Below are 25219 nucleotides of genomic sequence, written 5' to 3'. Positions count from 1 at the left end.
ACACACACACACACACACACCCCTCCAGAACACAAAAATAAACTTTGACATTATTTTTCCTGTTGGACCATTCCACACCCAATCATTTTTTCTATAGCAGCCAGCAGCAAATCTGCTGACTGGAAGCAATGCTCCATCACTAGCCACCAAATTTGGAAAACAACCAAGAAGCTTTTCATTAACTCTTTATTTCTGCTTGTACCTTTAGCCCAACGTTAATTCTCTAGTTTCAATTCACCAGTAGAAAGTTTTTTTTTAATGTACTCCAACCTATTCAGTATTAAATGTAAGCCTCCTACACATACATTACCCCGTTTTTGAGTCAAAGACAGAATGACAATTTACTTACATTTATTGAGTACTTATTGCAATTATATATCCTAAGACATGTGTCACTGGAAAACAGTGACATTTTGGAATATCTCAAATAGGTAATTAGACAGGCTTTACTTCACCACTTCAGTTGCAAATAACTCCACTACGCTGTATATGATAGCAAAGCATCATTCTATTCTTAGTTTGATTTAGGTGAATATTCTCTCCTCTTAGATGAAATGTGTTTCCTAATAACTGTCGCCCAGGGACACTGGTTCTACTATGTAAAGGAAGGCTGATCTCTTTCCTTTTTAATGTAACTTCAAAAATTTTAGAAGACCCATCCTTCCTCAGTCTTTTCTAAGCTAAATATTTCCATTCTCTTCAATATTTGTCATAAGTGAGATCATGCACATTTCTGAACTCATTGTTTTGAACCAGCCTCATTATCACTACCTCAACTTTATTGTGGTGTTCAGAATTGAACTTAAAGTTCCAGATGTGGGCTAAGTTATAGTATATAGTACTTATTTGTAAGACAAATTAAAAGAATAACTAGAATGCTTGTGGAACTCATTATCCCCCATCTTGGCCTAAATTGGAAATTAACAAAATCAAGATAAAATGAAATATTTTTGTTTTAAAATTCTAGGCATCTACACAAGTCATAATATTTTAAGGTCAATCAGAATTATACCTACCACCCCTTTCTACATACAACCCAAAGAATGGATGCACTGTAAACATACCATATCATCCAAAGTCAAACAACTCAACCCAGCCCTAGGTGGAACTGTCAAGATTATTATTTTACAAAGGTCAAAACCTAGGGTCTGACTCTTTATGGCCACTCATGCCACAAAGACTTTGAATCTGATATGCCAGATAAGACCAAGGCGGCTCAGTGTATTTTATTCCCCAAAGTTTGGAGTTCTCAGGCAGGTATAGGGTGATGCTATGTTAACAGCTGATCCTATTACAAGATCAAAGGAGATAGTGTACAGTCCACTCTGCCAAATATCACAGTAAAAGCTAACTGAGCTTTGGAGCAGCCTATGAGGTATCGTGTTTTGCTATTCCACTTGGCAGGCTCATGAACCTTTAACTCTTGATCTCTGACCAGCTATAAGAAAATGGATATTTGATTGGGTCTGAGAGGCTTAGAGACCACCACCGCAGCAAGGGCTTTTCATTGTTTGGAAAACATTGCTCCTTTGATCTTTTGCAGCATCTTTTAAACGGTTATATACATATTTGGGCTGACAATTCATTGTGTATGAGTTCATAGTTAAGACAAGAAGACTTCTCTTTGGAGAAAAGAGTGTGACTTTATCAAACCTAAAAAGGTGCTATAAATCTCCCCTGGCTCCATGTGGGAGGATTATCTCATGTTAACTCTGTCCAATTCAGAGAGAGAGAGGCATGCAAGGGGCACAACCCAGGGCTTGGATATGCGAGAATCTGGGATTTAGAGATGATAAATCAGTCCAGACTCATACTCTAAATCATTGTCAGGTCCATCTGAACACGATCTCTGAAAACAAATTCATCATTTTCTCTTTTTTTTAATTTAGTTTTTTAAAATTTTGCTTTGAGATGGGTTGCCAAACAGAGCTAAATCATTACAGACAAATTGCTATGTACATCCATGCCCTTTAAAGTGAGCTAGCTGTGGCTGGCATTTGCACAATATCCAGGGTGGGAAATCATTGCATACTGGTAAAATTGTCAAACCTTTGCCCACTTACAGTCATGTTCTATTGTGCTGGGCTCTTGGCTGTTCTACTTACTATTTCAGTATTTCCTGAGGGGATCCCTGCATCAGTTTCCTGTGCTTCCAACCCAACTTCCTTTCGCTTGTTCCTTTTTATTTTTAAAATTTAATTCATTTTGCATGCTGCTATAATCTGATATTCCTAATTTTAAACAAAGTTTTCTATCTGCCTCACTTCTGTGTTCAGTTATTAGTTGACAAACAGGATTCATCTTTCATGTCAATAGCAATTTATTAGTAGTAGCTGCCTGGAACACCATTTTGAGAAAGATTATAAGGTTATGTCTGGGCTCACTGTGATTGATTGAAAATGCCTTCAGTGGGTACACGATGGTGAGGTGGTAGCACATGTGCCATTCTTTGATAATTTCTCATGCAATATTCTAAGACAAATGGACAACAAATGCATATCTTGACATGCTGTTTGTGTCCAAAAATTATTTTTATACCTATAGATTGCCTGTTTAGTAAATCCATCATCAATAATGGATAATGCAGCTGTCGTTTACTGAGCAAGAACAATGTGCCAGCCACTGTGCTTGGGGGCTTACAAGCATTATTTCCAATCTTTTCATAAACTGTACAAAGGAGGCACTGCTATAAACATTTTACAGATAAGAAAATAGGGCACAATGGATTTGAGCAGGCTTTTTAAAGCCCTGTAAATAAATGAGTAGCAGAAACAGAATTTACATTTTGCCTTATTTTCGCCACCGTATAACAACAGCAACAATAGAAATCCTAAGCACCATGGACTTCACTGTATCCTTAAAGGAGAGTCTCTATTTTGTAAGTGACAAAGGGAGCCAAGTGAAGGGACTTGAGTTCATGCGCAAAATATAATCTCAGATTCAAAACAGTCAAGGGCTAGATACAAAACTTCATGTTAATCTTAAATTAAAACATTATCAAGAGTTAGAATTACAACTATGACCTAGGATAAGATGAGCAAAACTAGGGATTGTTTACTTCTAGTTTTGTTTGTTTGTTTTCTGAGACTGAGTCTCGCTCTCTCGCCCAGGCTGGAGTGCAGTGGCCGATCTCGGCTCACCACAAACTCCACCTCCGAGTTCAAGTGATTCTCCTGCTTCAGCCTCACCAGTAGCTGGGACTACCGGAGCGCGCCACCATGCCTGGCTAGCTTTTGTATTTTTAGTAGAGATGGGGTTTCACTATGTTGGCCAGGCTGGTCTTGAACTCCTCACCTCGTGATCTACCCGCCTCGGCCTCCCAAAGTGCTGGGATTACAGGCATGAGCCACCGCGCCGGGCTCCTTCTAGTTTTATACTATGATTTCAGAAGATAAGAATATTGATTCCTATGACCTTTCTTGCTACTAGATAGTAAATTTCATAAGGCCAAGGCGCCATGTTCTCATTTTTATCCTCTCCTTGCCACAGCTAACACCAAGTAGTATACCTTAAAAATCCCTACATGAATGTTTGTTATCTAAGTGTGTATTCACCTAAGAAATGAACAAACAAGCAAACGAAAAGAAAACAGAGGTCGGGCACGGTGGATCAAGCCTGCAATCCCAGCACTTTGGGGACCCAAGGCAGGCAGATCATGAGGTCAGGAGATTGAGACCATCCTGGCTAACATGGGGAAACCCCATCTCTACTAAAAATACAAAAAATTAGCAGGGCATGGTGGCGGGCGCCTGTAGTCCCCGCTACTGGGGAGGCTGAGACAGGAGAATGGCGTGAACCTGGGAGGCGGAGCTTGCAGGGAGCCGAGATCTCGCCACTGCACTCCAGCCTGGGCGACAGAGCAAGACTCTGTCTCAAAAAAAAAAAAAAAAAAGTGTGTGTGTGTGTGTGTGTGTGTATATACACATATATATACTGACGGATGTTTATTTTTTTAATTTGTTGTAAAAACATGGAATAGACAGATAATTTGTACCAACATGACCAAGTAAAGAACTAGTTTCCAACTCTTGACTATTATTAAAGGGTCCATTTATACTGATTATTCCTACCCTACGATAAAGAAAGAGCCTTGGCTGGGCTCGGTGGCTCACGCCTGTAATCCCAACACTTTGGGAGGTTAAGCTGGGTGGATCACCTGAGGATGCGAGTTCAACACTAGCGTGGCCAACATGGTGAAACCCCGTCTCCACTAAAAATACAAAAATTAGCCGGGTGTGGTGGCACATGCCTGTAATCCCACACTCGGGAGGTTGATGCTGGAGAATAGCTTGAACCTAGGAGGTGGAGGTTGCGGTGAGCCGAGATCACGCCACTGTACTCCAGCCTGGGTGACAGAGCAAGATTTCATCTCAAAAAAGAAAAAAAGAAAGAGCCTTAAGAGGTGGATGACAGTCTTTAAATGCACTGCCTCAAAACATTAAGATGTGGCAGAGAAAGACTCAATGGGAAAGACCAGAACCTTATTCTGTTTAGTATTCACTAGATTGACAGTGAGAAAATAATCGTATGCTAAGAGTTAAGTAAAGCAAGGAGAAATAGCAAGGCTATCCCACAATTTGTAGGGAAACTATAATGCTGGATCATCTCATTTTAGTAGCTGGAGTAATTATTTATGTTAAATAACCACAAAGCTATTATTGCCAACATAATGATTAAGGTTTATGGTGCAATGTAGAAGGCCAAACTTGTTATATAAATGGTAAACCTCAATAATTCAGTTTTTTAAATAACACTTTGAGATTTAATCAACACAGAGTAATTGCATTAAATCTGAATTAAGTTCACATTGGAGACACGATAATATCAAGCAAAGCATCTCATTCTTTTTTCTGATATTTAAAACAGATCCCGTGATCTCACGAATCAATGCAGTTCAGTTCAAGTTCACTGCAAAAGCAGTTTTCTACTACAGGCCATGGATCGTATAGCCCCATCAGTTTTGACATATGGAGCTTGCCAGTAAGGCAGAGATATGTCTTGGGCCATTACTCAAAGCATGAGTTTTCTCTATACATTTTATTTAAATAATTAAAATTGTTTTTAGCATTATCAGGTGTTATTTTCCTACTCTGGGCCAATGCATCTCAAATTTTAGCACAAAAAATTACTTATCACATAAAAGAAATATACTGCTTACCCAGGAATTTGGATATACAACTCATCAAAACTTTACCTGTTCTCTAACATCCAGTATTTATCTTTAAAATTATTTTAAATCTTGGATTTTCCAGGATACATATAACCTTGCTCTTATACCAAGAATAACATTATTAAATTATGTACTATCAGAGAAAACAATTTTGCAATGTTTACTCTTGAATTACCCAAATCTCCATTTTGAGAAGTCCAGCTTCAGATACTTTATTTAATTAAAAAAAGAAAATAAATATTTACACACTGACAGAATAAACTCACTTTCCTAGTTTTTCTGAATTGCCAAGAGTATTATTTGAAAGGTCAGTTGATCTTCTTGAAGTTTCCAAAAAAGGTTAAAATGTACCTCAGCAGTTTAGATTTCTTCATGGATAGATCATACAAATATTTAATAAAAGCTTACTTAAACTTATTTATATTGTCAGTTTTTATCACTTTGAAGTGTCAGTGAGTCTAGACATTTACTCTTCCTACATTAAGTGGTATCCCTAACATAGGAGAAAAATTCATAAGCTGTTTCACACACAAAAAAACTACTTTGTGATCAAATAAGGCTGGGAAACTAAGCATACCACATGTTTCTTGTAGATTTAAAATAAATACGAGAATATTGAAATCTCTAAGAAGTTCTGTAGTACCCCAAATGGTTCTCAATTCTTATATTCACACATTAGTTATTAACCACTAGTGTAAGTCACACTCCATGGTATACACTTTGTGAAAAACATGCACTTATTGATTTCATACGCTTACGTTACAGTCCATCTCAGGATTTGCCTTTCCAAACTGAAAAAGATAACGGTACACTTTATTATTTGGCTATTTCTTTTTTAAAAATTATTATCTACTTATTTATAATTGACAGATAATACTTGTACCTGTTTATGGAGTACAGTGTGATGTTTGAACACGTAACCCTTCCATTCAACTTAGGAACACCAAAGCTCACTAGCTCAATCATGTATTTTGTGTTTTGGCAAGATCTGTATACAGACATTTCAGTTTGGTTTGTTATAACCTTTCCAGTTATGCCCATCATCTTTTTTTTGTGTGTGTGTGATGGAGTCTCGCTCTGTACCCCTGGCTGGAGTGCAGTGGTGCGATCTCAGCTCACTGCAAGCTCCGCCACCCGGGTTCATGCCATTCTCCTACCTCAGCCTCCCGAGTAGCTGGGACTACAGGCGCCCGCCACCACGCCCAGCTAATTTTTTGTATTTTTAGTAGAGACACTGTCTCTTATACACATCTAGATGTGTATAAGAGACAGGATTACAGGCGTGAGCCACCGCGCCCAGCCCATCTGTCTTTTTGTTTTTGTTTTTGTTTTTTGAGACGGAGGGTCGCTCTGTCGCCCAGGCTGGAGTGCTGTGGCCGGATCTCAGCCAGGATGGTCTTGATCTCCTGACCTCGTGATCCGTCCGTCTCGGCCTCCCAAAGTGCTGGGATTACAGACTTGAGCCACCGCGCCCGGCCCCATCTGTCTTTTTTAGCTATAGAAATATACTGGGTTTAAATTATAGACTTACAATTAGTACCAAGTTCCTCTTGCATCAATAGTGAGGGTTTATAACTCATTATTTTAGCAAATGTTTTGAATTCCTTTTTTTATATCGATCATCTTCAGAAGACAACAGTGGTGTTCAGCAGTTACCTTTTAGTTCATTTACAAAAAAAATTTGAAATCTTTCTGAAATCTGTATCAGTCAACTGGAAAATTTGATTCACTTTTTATAACAACTCATTTGGAAATCTTTGTATTTGCCCTATCAAGTTACTGAATCCAGCAGCAATCCTGCTATTTTTTTTTCTCCCGAAGATGTGCCCATTAAACTTTACCCCTTATTTCCTGTCTCTCATCTTGCTTCTCTCTAAGATTAAGCAGTAAAATAGAAAATAACATTTGGTTAACCTATAGTACTTTACCGAGATCCTTAAAGCACATTATATCACTCTGATTTTGACAGTGAATACTGAAAGAAGTACAGGGAAGGCGAATGAGAGACTACATAGAGAAGTGGGAAAATTACATTGGAAAGAAGCAGAAACCCACAGAGAAAATCCAAATAAAACAAACTGGAACATGAAAGGAAAGCCTGAGGGAGATGGAGTGGAAGATGGCAGAGAGCAGTGACACTTTTCAAAACAAATAGCCTATAAGAAAGTGTGTGAAAAAGTCATAGTGGAAGTGAATGGAATGGAGACTAGCCTGAAGGAGTTGATTTTTAACTCTCAAATTTAACAAATAATAGAAGAGTGGAATGCAATCTAGCAATCTAGGGTGTGCTGAAAGAAGGAAGGAAATTGCAACATGGGAAGTCTAATTTCACAGCTTCAGCAGCAGTTTCAAGAATGTTATATATATTTTGTCTAATAAAAATAATTCAACATGAACTGGAGAATAAATAGTTATAAAGTGAAATAAATTTCCTGAAATTAATCTAATTCAGATTTTTTATGAAGCTATTTTAGGTATAGTGGGAAGGAAGTGACACTAGTTCAATGAGAGACTTAGGACACTCACGTTTTTAAAACAGATGCTTCTAGAGGGGGCGATGGTAATGTTGCTTGTGTATGTTATGCTTTTTGAGCACCCAATACATAATATAAATTCAGTAAACATTCAATATTGGAGAAAATGATGATAAAAACCTTGGTTCTTCCTGTAATGTGTTCCATAACCAAGTCAATATGCCTTATGGTTTTGTTACCAGGATTTATAACACACTTAGAATACTTTGCAAGATGAAAGATGTCATAACATAGAGCATAATGGGAAAAAAGTGAGTTGCATAAGGACTGAAATCTGGAAACTGCCTGAGGTGAAAGGGACAGAAGCAGATTCCTAGAGGGCAGAAGAAGAGGGAAAGTCCAACTTTAGACAGCAGGATAAAGTGCAACCAGAGGAGCATAGTTTTTGGAGAGAATAGTAAAGAGGCAAAAGGTAGCATGTTGCTCAAATAATGATGATGAGGATAACAACAATAGCAATAGTGACATTTCTTGTGTATCCAGCATGTTTGAGACACTATATAGGGTAGTTTATGTAGATGCTCTTATTTAATCCTCATGTCCTCGCATGGTTAAATATCATTTAGGTAGGTGTTTTATTCCCATTTTGCAGACATAAAATTTGAAGCTTAGAGAATCTTCACAATCACACAGCCAGTAAGTTGATTCAAATCCAGTTTTGCCAAGTTAACATTTCTTCCCCCTCTCCACTTAACAACCCACATCATGCTCTTTTATAGTTCTTTTATAGTTCTACAGGGATACAGTTGGGGAACCAAAGTACAGAAATAATTATTCTTAAAAAAAACAGAAGAGAATTGCTAGATTCTTATGAAAAGGCACATCATCACAGTGTAGTTACAATAGGTTACAAGGTCCAGCTTTGGAATCAGAAAAACCTTGCTCAATGTGTGATCCTGAAGACGTCTTCAACTTTCGAAATTGTTGTTTCCACACCTGCAGAATGGGGATCGTAATAATTATGGGGAGAATTCCACACCCATGGAGCTGAGACACTTAAGAAAGCAAATATACCTGGAATGCTTAACACAGTGACTGCCACCTAGTAAAAACTTAATAACAATTCTTGCCTCTATTGATGTTGCTAGTATTACTAATGTTACTGCATCTAAAATACCTGTGTCACCCCACACTTTTTTGTTTACTAATACGCTTACAGCTCATCTAAGGAAAGAACAAATTCAAAACTAGATGGGCTAATGACTTGCAGAGGTGAGATACAACACTAGTAATTACAAATTCCAGAGGAGTATCTCTAGGAGTTAGAGGACTCAGGGCTCCATCCTAAGAAAACCTCTTTTCTGTCAACCTTGCTGAGCTCATCCAGTTTCATGGCTTTAATGTATTGATGACTCCTAAATGTGAATCTTCAGTTTGGACCCTTTCCCTGGAATCCAGTCTCCCATATGCAACTTCTTATTTGATATCTCTACTTTGATTCTGAATAAGCACCTCACACTTAACATTTCTAAAATTGAGCTCCTTTTCTTCCAATTTTCTAGTCTCTCATTCTTCCCCATCCAAGTTGGCAGCAAACTTGTCCTTGTTGCTAAGGTCAAACACCTTCATACCTTCATAGACTTATCTCTCTCCTATTCCACATTCATTCTGCTATAGATCCTGTTTGATCTACCTTGAAAGTTCTCCACGATCTGATCACTTCTTGCTACCATCATGCCTGCCACCCTGGTCTGGGTCATCTGCTCCAGAATACTGCAATAGTCTTCTAACAGAACTTCTGACTCCTCTCTTGCCTTTTACTCTATATTATGCTTATAACAATTGCAGTGATTATTCAAACACATAGGTCTGATATTGCCATTTTTCAGCTCAAAGGCTCCAATGGTTTACCATTTTATTAGTCTGTTTTTATACTGCTATAAATAAACATTCAAGACTGGGTAATTTATAAAGGAAAGAGGTTTAATTGACTCACAGTTCCTAACAGCTGAGGAGGCCTCAGGAAACTTACAATTATTGTGGAAGGCAAAGGGGAAGCAAGGACCTTCTTCACATGGTGGCAGGAGAGAGAAGAGAAAGCTAAGGGGAAAGAGCTAATTATAAAACCTTGAAATCTCGTGAGAACTCACTCACTATCCTGAGAAAAGCATGGAGAAAACTGCCCACATAATCTAATCACCTCCCACCAGGTCCCTCCCTTGACACATGGGGAATACCATTGGAGATGAGATTTGGGTGGTAACACAGAGCCAAACCATATCAACCATCTCACTGACAGGAAAAGCTAAAGTCTTTATGAATGGCACCAGTGGCCCTTCTCTATGGCCTCATCTTCCCATTGTTCAAGCTGCAATGGCCATACCAGCCTGCTCATGGATCTTCACAGGCACCAGGCATACTCCTACCTTTGTTGTATGGAACTTGCTATGTTGCCTCTGAAACATCTGGATGACTGATTTTCTCACTTATTTCAAGCCTTTTACTCAGCTGTTACCATTTTGGCAAGGCATCTAAAATATCAACTAGGGTATCTGAAAATTACTCCGTACCTGATTTATTTCTTCGCTTCCATCACTGCTTTTCCTTTCCCACCTATAACAATGTGTGGCTCAACACTGAGTGAGATAATACATTTTGACTCTAAGACTTCTTTATCATTGTTTCGTTCTCTCCATATTTAATATTTGTTATTGCCTGTGTACTTGTCCCCCTGCAAAAGGCTGATATGTGTGCATGTGCATATGCATATGTGTATATTTAATTATAAGGTCTTTGTGCCTGGAATTTAACTGTCTGTCCCATAATGTATCGTTGAATAATAGTTCTGAATGCAGATAAGTATTTAACTAAATGTTTATAATTGATTGATAAATTAACTGCAAGCAAACTTCTTGATTCTGTGATATATGCTCCTATTCTCTCTACAGAAAAAATGAATAGGGTAAAAACCATAAACATATTCTCCCATTAGTCACTATAAATAAACTTTCACATTTGCCTTCATCTTTCTTCTATCTCCTCTCTTGTTCCATTTGCTTTTTTGTTATGAAACTAGTATTTATGGCCGAAGCAGGGCTGAGTAAGATGCAGTGATTATAGCTGATTTTATCACAGCTGTATTACTTAGCTGCAAGGTGAAGCACTGTGGTAAAATGGATCATGAATCCCTGAAATTGACTATCCGTCACCTTTATAATCCTGATGGAGAGGCAGGTCATATCAGGCCTGGCAACTTCCCATGCAAACAAGAACATCAAAGCAATGTTCCTGACTCAATTTGTCTAGAAATGTAACTACTAAACAATAAGATAAAGGTGAAGAGAAAGCCACAAGTGAGGAGATCGGCAGCACTGTGTAATTTTATCCCAGTACATAGATTGGATGAAAATCCCTGGGTTGTAAAAGCATAGATATTAAGGTATTTAAGACATGCATTTAGAATTGCCTCAGCCATTATTGATTAATTCCTGCATTTGCAATTCTTGCCCTAAACTCAGAACTTTTATAAAATTTTTGAGTTGATATATCTTTGATATTTCTAGCTCAATCAACATCCCCTGACACATAAGTAGGAGCCCAATAAATACTTGTTAAATAAATACATGACTGAATAAATCAATGGACTGACATTTAACACTCATTTGGTCTTTGCTTTATCCCTATAGTGATGAGGAACTCACCAGTTCATAAGAACACCCATCCCACTATTGAAGAGTGTTTTATTTTTTACTCTATTTTTTCCTTATAATGAGCCAATATTTTCTTCATGGTAACTTCCATTAGGAATTGCCGTGGCTAGGAGTCAATAGTTTTGATTTGACGATCTCTTCCCTTCTGTGCACCAGCTTATTAAACCTCTAAGAAATTATTTGGTAGATTTTAAGTTATTTCTCTCTGTATTTCTTGGGATAAATCCCTGAAAGGTTTTTGAGAATTACTGCAGGGATAACTCGGGGTCTTACACCCACTGATGAGAATGGGTCCTAGTAAAGGAGGGCCTCTCCAGACCACCTATGAAATTTAGTATGTTCTTCTTCAGTTCTATGGTACTATGTTTTTCCTCCTCTATCAGCTGAAATGTTTGGGATATACTGCATTTCTTCTTTAATGTTCTGTGGGAATTCAGTTTAGCACTGAGTGGTAGTTATGCATTTCAATGTGGAATAGACAATGAATTGTCTCTTTCAAAGAGCCCTAGTCATGACATTCATATTTTGGAATTTTTCTGTCTTTGTCTTAGAACTTTTACAGAGATCAATCCTCATAATCCAAGCTTTATTTGTACTTATATGCTATTCCAAGTATAAGATATTCCTCTGATGGGAATATATGGGCTTTTTGAGCCAATAAAAAGGCTGTTGGGCTCAATCTCATCACATTTGTGACATACCACAAGTTTGGCTCCATATCTTCATAGGTAAAAATATAGAACTCCATTATGTGATTGGGTCACCCGTTACCTAGAACATAATTTATTCAAATAATGATGCAACAATAAGCTCATTACCTCAAAAGTACCTCTCATTTCTTTATTCTACCTCATGAGAAGATGCGTTAGTTTTCTTCTCTATTGCATGTGTGTGTCTTTGTGTGTGTAGGATTAGCTGTCTTTGTAATTCACTCGTTCTTTGCTAATGAAACCTCTGCATCGCTAACAAAGCAGAAAATACAAAAGGTAAATAGCACTTCTCAGAAACAATTTGTTTCTTATTACATGCATTCTTGTTAAACACCATCTAAAGGACTTTTTGCAGAGCAAGAAAAAGGAAAAGACTGCAAACACAATTAGTTGAATCAAAAAGAAATAATAATTATAATCACAATGCAGTCAAATACATATTCAGACAGCCATGCCTGTGGTCTAAGAGAAAACAAATGGAGCATTGCAGCCATGGGTAGTTACAGGAAAGATTATGAGGGCAAACATAGGTGCTGACTGCCAGGAAAAGTCTTTGTACTGATTTCATTGAAGGCCATGGGGCAGCTGTCACTCCCGACTCTTACAGTCAACTGCCCCAAGGTCAAGCCAATTGCTGTATGACACACAGTAGGAAGAAATATGGTTTTCAAAATTATACTGAAATATATTTTTACTGAACTACTGTGTACAAGCCACACACCAAAACACTAATGGCAACATGTTAAGATCACAATGCATGGAAAACAATGAATTAGAAAGAAGTTGTTATGATAGGTGTGATTAAGAATATGAAATTCCTTAAGCATCAATTGACAACTTATGACAATTCACCACCTTTCACTGAGTAAAATTTATAAACTTTCCTGCAAATAATTGGAGCCAAACAGTATTACTTTAAACACTACAGAAAAGTGAAGAGGCAATACAGACACACCCATTACATCATGTTTTCCCATTTAGACATCCAGGATGCAATTTGAATGGCTGTAGGAGACTGACATTCTACTAAGTGTGAGATGCTGTATAGTGGCACCATATGTTCAAAAATAACAGGGATTTGCATCTTTCTGATGGATTCATGGCTGAGTTTACAATCCCTTAAGTCACACTGTGGAGACCAGTGGTAGTGAAAATCCTTCACTCTGCTTAGGGGTTCAGGGGATCTTCTTTACATCAGTTAGTAGTTAAAGGATACTTGCAGTTCTACCAGGATTCAGAAGAGAGTATTCTTTATTCTGTTTCCATTTTATAATGAATTTGTGTAACTGGAATCTATCCAATTAAGGTTTTGATTTCTTTTATAGAAGGCATAATCTCTTTTTCTCTATTGCTTCTACAGTGCCTGACAACTAATAGAAGTTCTAGAAATATTGGCTAACTTAATTCATTGAGTGACAAATATACATGGCTACTCATAGTCCTAATTCATATCACTTTCTGTATCATTTTTTAAAAATGTACACTTTATAGGAATCTGTGAAGTGGATATATTTCAGTCTTTGCTGAGGCTGAGTAAGCTGAATGTAGGACAATGGTTTTCAGCATCACCTAGACAATAGAAGTACCAAACGTGTACTCTAGTTTTAGATTCTGAGCAGGTTATCTTCAAGAACAATTTTCCTGAGCATTCTGTTCTGGGAACTCTCTCCTCTCAAACATTATTCCGCATTCTTTCCTCCAGGATGGACCTGCCACTTCTATGATAGAGCCCACTGGGAAACATGAACAATACAATAGAAATATACAGAGATACACATGCTAAAGCCCCTGTCCTAAAGCTTTACAGCATATACAATGAATAGCTTGCTAAACGTGTACACCTACATGATCCTGGCAGATAAAAACTGAGCTCTAAGGGGGAAAAAAAAAAAAAAAAAGCTCCGTTCCCTGGGCTTCTAGGACTCTCGTTATCACACAAATACTTGTGTGACTTTAATTGGGAACTGTGAAAGAGTGCGGTAGTCACAGCATATCTAACGTTTTAGTAAGGATTCTGGCAAAGAAAGTAGGGTTTGGAGTAAGTAATTTCAATGGCAGCTTCCTGACATTGCTACAACTAGATCAAAGTAGAATGGAGATAGTTCTGGAGCTGGCAGCTGTGATAGCAGCTTTCTAATTGGGTGAGTGGCTTTCTGATTCAGTAGCTTTCTAGACTCTAGACCATGGCAAAGATAGCAGCTTACCTAGTGGCCTAGCTCTCTGGTGTTGTTTTTAGAAGTTGTTTTTCGGAGTTGGGTCTGGAATTTGTTCCTTCAGGGTTCTCAGTGATTCTAAACTATCTTTATCTTCTAATAAATTCTTTTATGCTTAAAAAGGGTAGACTGAATTCTATCGTATGTAAATAAAAATATTTATCAATTAATACAGTCCATTTTTCTCTATCTGCCAAGGTGGAGGAGCATTCAATCTTCTCAAATGTGTTTATGGAGACATGTAGGCTCTTCTTTGGTAACTTCTTTGCTTTTTTAGAAAATTGTGATGGACTCTTCCTCTACAAATTGCCTCAACATGGAATCATACATACTGATACTATAATTATTGTTATAATATCTATTTTTGGAATTTCAGACATCTAAGGCTGATTCAGAGGAGCTGTCTGGACCTTAAATTCACTATTGAGAAAATAATATCTTCTCCCGAGTGGTAACTATTCATGAAAGTTGATCTAAAATGGGCTGATGGAGAATTTAAACAAGATTACAGATTTTTCACATATACAAAGTCATTTTAAAAAATGAATTTTTTAATTAATTTTTTTAAATTCCCTAATAATAGAGAATCTAGCACCCAGAAACCAGGCTCCATTGAAATAATGACTTTATTACATTCCAGGCAGAGTCTCAATAATTTTGATTGCAGCTCACATTGCTCAATTCATTTAATATTGTTGAATTCTTTGCTTCACTTTTACCTCTGAGTTATGCTCATACATGGTTTCATGTATTCAATTTGCCCATTTAAGCTTAGAATAGCATTTGTGGAAAGGGCTTAGAAAAGATCCCCATCCTGAGATTTCTACCCTTTCCAACCTGATATGCAGAGCCTTTTGGAATATTTTTCTCTTTTCTACATACCAATGGAGTATTGTCGACATTTTTGATTCAGGCAATCAATAATTGGCAAAAGGAGGAAAGAAAAAGAAAAACAGAGCCTAGAGGCATTTTGTTTTTGGACTTAAGGTAAATATCCTTTTTCTCTAGGAGGAAGTATTTTTTTTTTTTTTTGTATTTATACTCCCTATGTAGTTTTGTTCTGCTTTAACAAACCATTCCAACATGCTTATACATGTTTTCTACTAACACTTATTAGCAGTAAGGATGGTCATAGTAGATAAAAGTTCTTCTTATTCTACTTCATAAAAAAAAATCAACAATAATTAGAGCCTTCGATAGCTGAGCCCCACATTGATGTTTTTGGTTTACCATAGTTGTTTGGGCTGTGTCAAACCTGAAAAACTCATTTCTTTGAATGTAACTTCAGGAATTAAAAGCACTAAGAATAACTTCACGTATCATAATTGCTCATTAAATGTTATTTTAGTAACTCCATTGAGCTTCATAGTAGCAGAGGCAGCCATGTTAAATATGTTCTTGCTTAGCCAGGTTAGGTTATGGTCCACGCACAGAAAATTAGTTTTGTTCATCTCTATAACAGAAAATAGTTTTAATTATTGCTAACTGCATTTTCTGAGAAATACTATAGTGTCTCATTCTTTGAAAGCAGGTAATGGAATATTTGAAATTAGATAAACATCTTCTTTTATCCTAATTATATTCCCCCAAATATTCTCTTGGTATTTCCAGGAGGTTTTTATGCCCAAACTAAATTCTTTAAGTGTATAGATTTGTCTCCCACAAGATGTTGTGCTGTGACCATTTATTAGATTTGATTCATTCTACTATATTGCTTGGGCCATTTTTGCAGACTTATCATATTAGTTAAAGTGAAGGCTAAGCCGCTGTTAAAAGTGGGGCATGGCAAGGCGATCCTAAGCAAAAAGAACAAAGCTAGAGGCATCACATTACTCAACTTCAAACTATATTACAAGGCTACTGTAACCAAAACAGCATAGTACTGGTACAAAAACAGACACATAGACCCATGGAACAGAATAAAGAGCCCAGAAATAATGCTATATAACTGCTAGTATCCAATCTTTGACAAAGCTGACAACAATGAGCAATAGGGAAAGAACTCTCTGTCCAATAAATGATGCTAGGATAACTGGCTAGTCATATGCAGAAGATCAAAACTGGACCCTTTCCTTATACCACATACAAAAATCAACACAAGATGAGTTAAGGACTTCAATGTAAAACCTAAAAAACTATAAAAATTATAGAAGCTAACATACGAAAAACTATTCGGATATATAACCTGCAAAGATTTCATGACAGATGCCAAAAGCAATTGCAAGAAAAACAAAAATTGACAAATGGGACCTAATTAAACTAAAGAGCTTCTGCATAGCCAAAGAAACTATCAACAGAATAAACAGACAACCTACAGAATGGGAGAAAGTTTTTGCAAACTATACATCGAGCAAAGGTCTAATATCCAGAATCTATAAGGAACTAACAAATTTACAAGCAAAAACAACACCATTTAGAAGTGGGCAAGGGACATAAACAGGCATTTTTCAAAAAAATGTCTGCAACCAACAACCATATGAAAAAAGCTCAATATCACTGATAATTAGATCAATGCAAATCAAAACCACAATGAGATACCATTTCAACCAGTCAGTATAGCTATTATTAAAAAGTCACAAAATAACAGATGCTGTCAAGGTTGCAGACAAAGTAAATGTTTACACTACTGGTGAGAAGGTAAATTACTTCAGACAGTGTGAGGATTCCTCCAAGAATTTGAAACAGAATTACTGTTTGACCCAGCAATCCCACTATTGGGTATATAACTAAAGGAATAGATACCATTTTACCACAAAGACGCACGCATTCATTATGTTCATTGCAGCACTATTCAAAACAACAGTGACATGGAATCAACCTAAATACTCATCAACAGTAGGGTGGATAAAGTAAATCCAGAGGTATGTATACATCATGAAATACTGTGCAGCCATACAAAAGAGTGAGATCATGTCCTTTGCAGTTACATGGATAGAAGAGGAGACCATTACTCTAAGCAAACATAGGAACATAAAACCAAATATTACATGTTCTCACTTATAAGTGGGAGCTAAACAATGAGAACATACGAACACAAAGAGGGGAATAACAGATACTAGGGCCTATTTGAGGGAAGAGGGTTGGAGGAGGGAGAGGATCAGAAAAAAAAATCTTTTGAATACTATACTTGTTACTCAGGTGATGGAATAACCTGTACATCAAAACCCAGTGACATGCATTTACCTATATAACAAACCTGCACACGTATCCCTGAACCAAAAATAAAAGTCACCATTAAAAATAATTATAAAAATTAAAGGGACCAGGGGGCGACTAAACAGTAGCTTAGAAATGAAACGTTTGTTAATTGCTCATATAATAATCCTGAGATAAGTGGTTCAGGTTGGTGGCAGCTTTGCTCCATGCAATCATTCAAGAAGTCTAGTTTCTTCCATCATTGTCCTTTGCCTTTAGCTACCTATCCTTGTGTGCCTAGGTGACAGTAGGTTGTGGGCATTTCCGTGTTGCTGCTTGTGAGAAGAAAATAAAGAGAACATGGAAGAACAGAAGACCAATGTCTCCAGGCCCACACCAAGAAATGTCAGCTATCACTTCCATTCATATTTCATTAGCAACTACTTGGTCACTGAAAGAAAAGAGGGGAAATGACCTCCAAACAAGTAGTCATGTTCCCGGCTACACTTCTTTCCCTAGGGAGGAAGGAGAGCATGAATTAGTGGACAACTAGCTAGCTCTGCTACACTTGCCAACTTTATCAAATAAGTTGACCGAGTTAAGCTAGTTCACCTCAATTACGGGGAAGATAATTTTTTCTAACTCTTCATGTTGTATACTTAGATGTAATCTCCAACACTTTCCCTACAAATGTAGTCTCCTGAGAGATATTTAAAGACACTCCTTCAATTGTTTTACTGACTTCTAAAGAATATGAATGCTACTTATTGTACTGACCAAGCATGAAAGATAAAGTTAAGGGACAGAGTTAGGAGATTAATAATTTTTCTACTTCCTCCCTACAACTCATAATGGCTTCAAAAATGAGGGGGCTTGAAGTAAAAAACGATATCCCATAATGTAAACACAACAAAATTTCTGCTAGTCTATGTCATACTCAACACTGATCTTTTGGCTCCTCAAACCACTTTAAAAAGGTTATGAAGGATGTGCTTTATGAATCTCTTATTACAGCATGGCAAAATTTTTAATAACAAAACAAACATAACAATGCTATTAAAATAATTAAAAATACACTTGGTCCCTATTTAACTCACTATGGCTGCCTAACTTCACATAAAGAGATCAGGCTTCAGAGGTGAAACAAGGCATTAACAGGTGTTGCAGGATCACGAAGGTGATTTCCCATTAGCCACATGGTAAATGTTCTGGAAACAGCAGCAGGAAAGCTGTAAGTCACAATGCTGTGTGTGCATCAAGTCGTTATGTTAAATGAAGTTATTATTTTGGTTACATAAATTCCATGCCATTATTATAAACATATTAATTAAGGTTGATGGTGTAATGAAACAGGTTTACTGTTAACTTCACACATGTTACATAAGAGGAATCTGAAACAATTTAGTTCCAATAAAGGTCTCAGAGTGAAGCTTTGAACATTAAAGGGCATTGCACCTGAGATGAAAATGTATTTCCTGTTTGGACAGTAGCAATGTCCAGATCCAGAATTAATAAGCTTTTGCCAAAATAATTTAGTGCAATAATTAAGAAAGCACAGGCTTTGAAATTAGACTGGTTTATTTTTTATTAGAGGCTCTGCTACTTATTGCTGTATGACCTTGAGCAGTATTACAAAGCATCTCTAAACCTTAGTGTCAACATCCGCAAAATGAAGGTATTAATTGTTGCTTCTTTATATGACTGTTGTAAGAATTAGAACTCCTGTGTTAACCAGTTTGCATGGTGTCTGGGACAGTACTCAATGAATGTTAATGCATTATTATCCTCAAAATGTTTATATTGCATAACTGTTAATATTGTTAATTGGAATTTATGTTTGAAACAGAGGAATAATTATATTAGGCTGTGTAAAATTGACAAAAACATTTTTTTCCAAAAGGAAAATTTTAAGCGTTGGAAACTGAAATGGAGGCACAAAGATTCTTTGAGAAGGGAGATTAAATGGAGTACATAGATGACATATGCGTGAGAATATATTTTTTAGTAACCTAATTGCTGATTCTAGTGGCGAGAATATTCTAGAGTTCAATGAGTAGTTCTACACTTCTAAATGAGAGCTGAGGAAATGATTTTTAAATAGCAACTAAATCATAAATATGGAGAAAAATTTTCTCTATGTATCAATACATATAGTTGGAAGGAAGAAGTTTGGATCATACATGTTTCACATGTTCGAAGAAACTGTCTTTGTGAAATATCTTCAAGAACTGAGCTCACTGCAAACTTAAAAGCCACTGAGACTGTTAAAATATATATATACACACACACATATATACACACACACATATATACACATATATATACACGTGTGTGTGTGTGTGTGTATATATATATATATATATAGCCACTGGGTATGCTATAAAAAGATCTCAGGGGTTATTACCATCTTATCAAATATTCCATTAAGACTAACAGCTCTAAAAGAGAACTGTCATTTGCCAAAATTCCCTCTGAGCTCTAGGAATCCTTTTTGTCAGTGTCATGCCTGGACCAGGATTCCACACAAAGAAGAATGAAGTCAGAACCTGGTTAATATATAATCAGCAATAAAAGGAGTTGGGTATTTGAATAATACATCAATGGTCAGATGAGAAGAATATCAAGAAAATGGAAAGAACATGTGCTAAAGATAAATCAGGTACAAGTAGTAAGAAGCAAATTGGATGATAAGTAGAAAAGAGATGGCAGAGAGTACTACCAAAGTCTTCTATTCGTATCTATTCTTTCCTAACAGTGGTCTCTTATTAATACTTATTGCATCTCTGAGAGAAGCCTGGAACAAATTTCCAAATCCTTATTTTGGAAATAAAAAAATTAGGCAGGATGCAGTGACTTGCATAGGGTTTCTCTACTGAGTCAGGAACTCAGCTGAGACTTGTTCTTCAGCCTTTACTATAATCATTAAGACAAACTGCTTCTGGTCAGTCAGGAGGAAAACACAAATACACTCCCCACAAATAGTCACACCCACATTCTTCCTTATCCTGTAATATTAAGGTGATAGTAAAGTTTAGTGGTCCCTGTTCACTATTTCTGTTGTATACTAGAGGTCCCATTGGATTAGGATTAAGTACTGCTTTAAATCTTTATTAGTGTGATCTGAGAGAAAGCAGCATTCATATCATCTGGGGCTTCTGAGAAATGTAGACTCTTACATTCCATTCTAGACTTAATGAGTCAAAATCAGCATTTTAGCAAGATTTCCGCAGGTGATTTCTATATTCTAAATCACTCAGCCAGTCTTCCAACTGATACCAGGCAGAGGAATAAGAATACACATTTTCATTTTTCATCTTTTTCTGAAATGCTGAAAGGTGGGTCAAGAGTCACCACTCAGGCTGGCATAATAGAGTTCCACAACATTTTTCCCAGCAATGCTAAGAGATGTCTGATGTTATTTATTTTCACGTTCCATTGTCATTCATATCTTCAAGGTTCCCCTAAGTAGCAAAGACCTTGAAGAGCAGGGCTGAGAGGGAGGGCACATCAGAACTGCCTGCACTCAACTCATTCCCAGCAAGAGGAGCAAACTTTGCAAGTATTGTCCTTTTAACAAAGGAAACAAACTATAATTGAGCCTGAGCATGTAACAGGTGAGACACCAGCCCACACTAATGAAACAGACTGGGGAGTCACCTGGCCTGAGTATTTTACACTTCCCTTGATGAAGACAATGAGCACAGGTTCATCTTGGAAAACCCTGAAAAAGAGGATTGGTAGGGACAACTGGTTGCAGTGATCTAAACATTTGAATCTATAAGAATAGGCAATTACAGAAATTTTAATTATACAAACATAAGTTAGATGAGTTATGTTCTTGAATGATTCTGCTTTCAAGGGGTTAATATCAAATTTAAAACAACAACACAAGATTTTTACACGTGAAAAGCACACTCTGCATCATGACAGGCACAAAGTGCAATAGAAATACAAACAATCCATGTTTGAATGAACCATCTACAAATCATTCCATAGGCCCTCCTATATGTCTATCTATCCCATACTAGATCTTTACTCGGTATTCAACAATGTTCTCTTAGTTTGAGGACAAATGAGATTAAGGAGACAACCCTCGTTTGTAATTAAATTTGTTACAAAACTTACTGAGCAACTGCTATGAGTGGGCTACTGCTTCCATAAATGGAGGAGAAAAAAATCATTCTGAAATTAGATAGCAACAGTTATGTAATTGTGTAATTATAGGCACAATGATAGTGTGTATACTCCACACAATATCTTACTATTACAAAAAAAAAAGCTGACACTGGAAAGGGATTATTTAGGGAAGTGTTTTTTGTGATTGCTGTTAAGTCTATTTGAGCTTTTACTTGCTGTGGTAGGAAGAATAATAGCCTCTCACACATGTGTATGTCCTAATCACTGGAACCTATGAATATGTCACTTTACATGGCAAAAGGGACTTTGCATGCAGTTAAGGATCTTGAGATGGGGAGATCGTCCTGCATTATTTGGTTGAGTCCCAGGTAATCAGGATTTCCTTAAAACTCAAAAAGAGAAGCAGAAGGAAACACAGAGGGATTTTTGACTACAGAACAAGAGGTCCGTGTGATGCAATGTGAAGACGTCTATTACCTGCTATGACTGGCTTTCATGATGAAAGAAGAGAAGTTGGCTAATGAGTACAAAAATACAGTTGGATAGAAGGAATAAGTTCTAGTATTTGATAGTGTGATGTATTAATCCATTCTCACACTGCTATGAAAAAATACCCAAGACTGGGTAATTTATAAAGAAAAGAGGTTTAATCGACTCACAGTTCCGCATGGCTGGAGAGGCCTCAGAAAAGTTAGTCACGGCGAACGGCATTTCTTCACAGGGTGCAGGAGCGAGAATGAGCTCAAGTAGGGGAAATGCCAGATGCTTATAAAACCATCAGATCTCACGAGACTCACTCATTATCAGGAGAACAACATTGAGGAAACGCCCCCCACAATTCAATTACCTCCACCTGGTTCCACCCTTGACACGCGGGCATTGTTATAATTCAAGGTGAGATTTGGGTGGGAACACAGAGCCAAACCATATCAAGGGAAATTATACTTAACAATAATTTATTGTATATTTCAAAACAGCTAGAAAAATCATAATGTTCCCGACAAAAAGATAAATGTTTGAGATAATGGGTATCCCGATTACCCTGATTTGATCATTACACATTTTACGTATATATCAAAATATCACATGTACCCCATAATGTGTACAACTGTGATATATCAGTTTTCAAAAATACACAAACCAAAAAAGATGGAGGAACAGGGACATAAGCCAGAAAAAGCAAGGAAACAGATTTCCTTAGAGCTTCCATAAAGAAATGCAGCTTTGCCAACATCTTGATTTTAGACTAGTGTGGGGACCTGCATCAGACTTCTGACAAAATGTACAATAAGAAATTTATACTGCTTTAAACTCCTAAGTTAGTGATAATTTGTTATGGCAGCACTAGAAAACTAATACTCTTACTTAGCCTATTGTACCAGCAAAGGGGTGGATCTTTCACTACTTAATAAGGCTTAAGTATCTAGGTTTTCATTAAAAAAAGAGATTGCAAATGTATTGATAAATGTTCCTTTTGTTTTTACTAAGTAACATCAAGGATCGTTAAAAACCACACACAAGGGCCAGGCGTGGTGGCTCACACCTGTAATCCCAGCACTTTGGGAGGCCGAGACAGGCAGATTACCTGAGGTCAGGAGTTCGAGACCAGCCTGGGCAACATGGTGAAACGCCGTCTCAACTAAAAATACAAAAATTAGTCAGGCCTGTAATCCCAGCTACTTGGGAGGCTGAGGCAGGAGAATTGCTGGAGCCCGGGAGAAGGAGGTTCCAGTGAGCTGAGATCTTGCCACTGCACTCCAGTCTGGCTGACAGAGCAAGACTCCATCTCAAAACAAAACAAAACAAAACAAAAACAAAAACAAACAAACAAAAAACCATTTATTTAACAGAATTCCTAAATATACACCTTGTTGATTTATGACTAGAACCCACAGAAGCCATCAAACTAATGATGTCATATTTGAATAAACATAATGGCAGAATAAAATTTTTGAGTAAAAAAGATGATGTAAGGTATCCTACTATTTCTAGTCATATGAGATTCCCATGAGGTTACATGGTACTTTGAGATTATATAAAAAGTAATGACAAAAATCACGATTAGTTTTGCATCAACCTAATACCTTGCTTGGATAGCTCATGGCCAACTAGGTCACACCATGGCAGATACAATCTGGTTTGGACTGATTTGAGTAAAATGTAAAATTGTCTGAGAGAATGATGAGTCCTATAGGACACTTGAGAAATCCCTGGCACTCAGCAATTGGGAATAATGAAAGGCAACGTGCACAAGTTTCTAGATTACAGCGGAGAGGGCTTCAGGCAGCAGCCAACTGGGGGCTGGAGGAAATCTCATAAGGAGATGCCAAATTGAAAAAAGTCTTTAAATTTATTGATCTAAGTCTAGTCTGGACTATACTGGGTGGAATTTTGGATGAAGCCAAGGCAGCAAGAATGACTAAATCAGAAACACAGAATTTTATGACAAATCTATTTCTCTTAATTAAATATTATCAAGAACCACCTTCAAACTATCAGCTACTGCAAATAAAACAGGAGCATTTCTAAAAACAGAGACAGAAATATCAGATTACATACCACAACACAAAAATTCTGACTATATTTCAGGCAATTATTTGATATGAAAATAAAATGACTTTTGGCAAAACCCTAGCAATATCTGATCCTACCACATTTTGTGGACAATTCTAAGAAGCTCTAAGTGTGCTACCACACAGCTAAACAGTTTGATTAAAGTTGATCAGTGACATCAAATACAGTGTTTCTTAACGAAAGAAAACACCATAAAAAAGAACATATTAAAGTTGAGAGGTGAAATTTCATATACAGAAAAATGTGTTAAAATGTCTTAAATGATGATGCAATAAGTCTTAAATTTTATTTAAATAATCTTCACTCATATGGCATATTTACTAAAAACTAATATTTAGCAGCGTATTTTTGACTGGTGGTAGCAGAAAAACATTTCTTCATGATGAATTTTTTAAATGTTTTTTTTTTCTTTTCACCAGAAAAACTCAATAACAGAAGTGATTCAAATTAAAGAATATCAGTTTTATCAAGAATGCCTGTAGTCCTCCATAGAGTAAACAACATGTCCCTGAACAACATTCTTGGAAGTCAAAATTCAGAATGTATTGATTCATTTTGCAGTAGTAAGGTAATTTCTGTCATCTTTTTTTATTTATGAAATTCTATTACTCGAGTCAACAACAATTTATAAACTGGGTTAAAAAAGAGCTTATTGAGACTGGCCTTGACCAAGGAGAGGACAGAGAAAGCTTTCACTGAAAAGGCACAGCTTGTCCTTCATTAAATAATTTAAAAATATATATTTTTGCTATTTTTTTCATTCGATTTTTCTCTTTTAAAAAAATCATTTGTAGGCTGGGCGCCGTGGCTCACGCCTGTAATCCCAGCACTTTGGGAGGCCAAGGCGGGCGGATCACGAGGTTAGGAGATCGAGACCATCCTGGCTAACATGATGAAACTCAGTCTCTACTAAAAATACAAAAAAATTAGCCGGGCGTGGTGGCAGGTGCCTGTAGTCCCAGCTACTCTGGAGGCTGAGGCAGGAGAATGGCGCGAACCCGGGAGGCTGGGCTTGCAGTGAGCCGAGATAGCGCCACTGCACTCCAGCCTGGGCGACAGAGCCAGAGACTCTGTCTCAAAAGAAAAAAAAAAAAAA

This window comes from Mandrillus leucophaeus, unplaced genomic scaffold (assembly GCF_000951045.1).
Source record: "Mandrillus leucophaeus isolate KB7577 unplaced genomic scaffold, Mleu.le_1.0 Scaffold302, whole genome shotgun sequence".
NCBI classification, from domain to species: Eukaryota; Metazoa; Chordata; class Mammalia; order Primates; family Cercopithecidae; genus Mandrillus; species Mandrillus leucophaeus.
Note: the sequence above shows the minus strand (reverse complement) of the source record.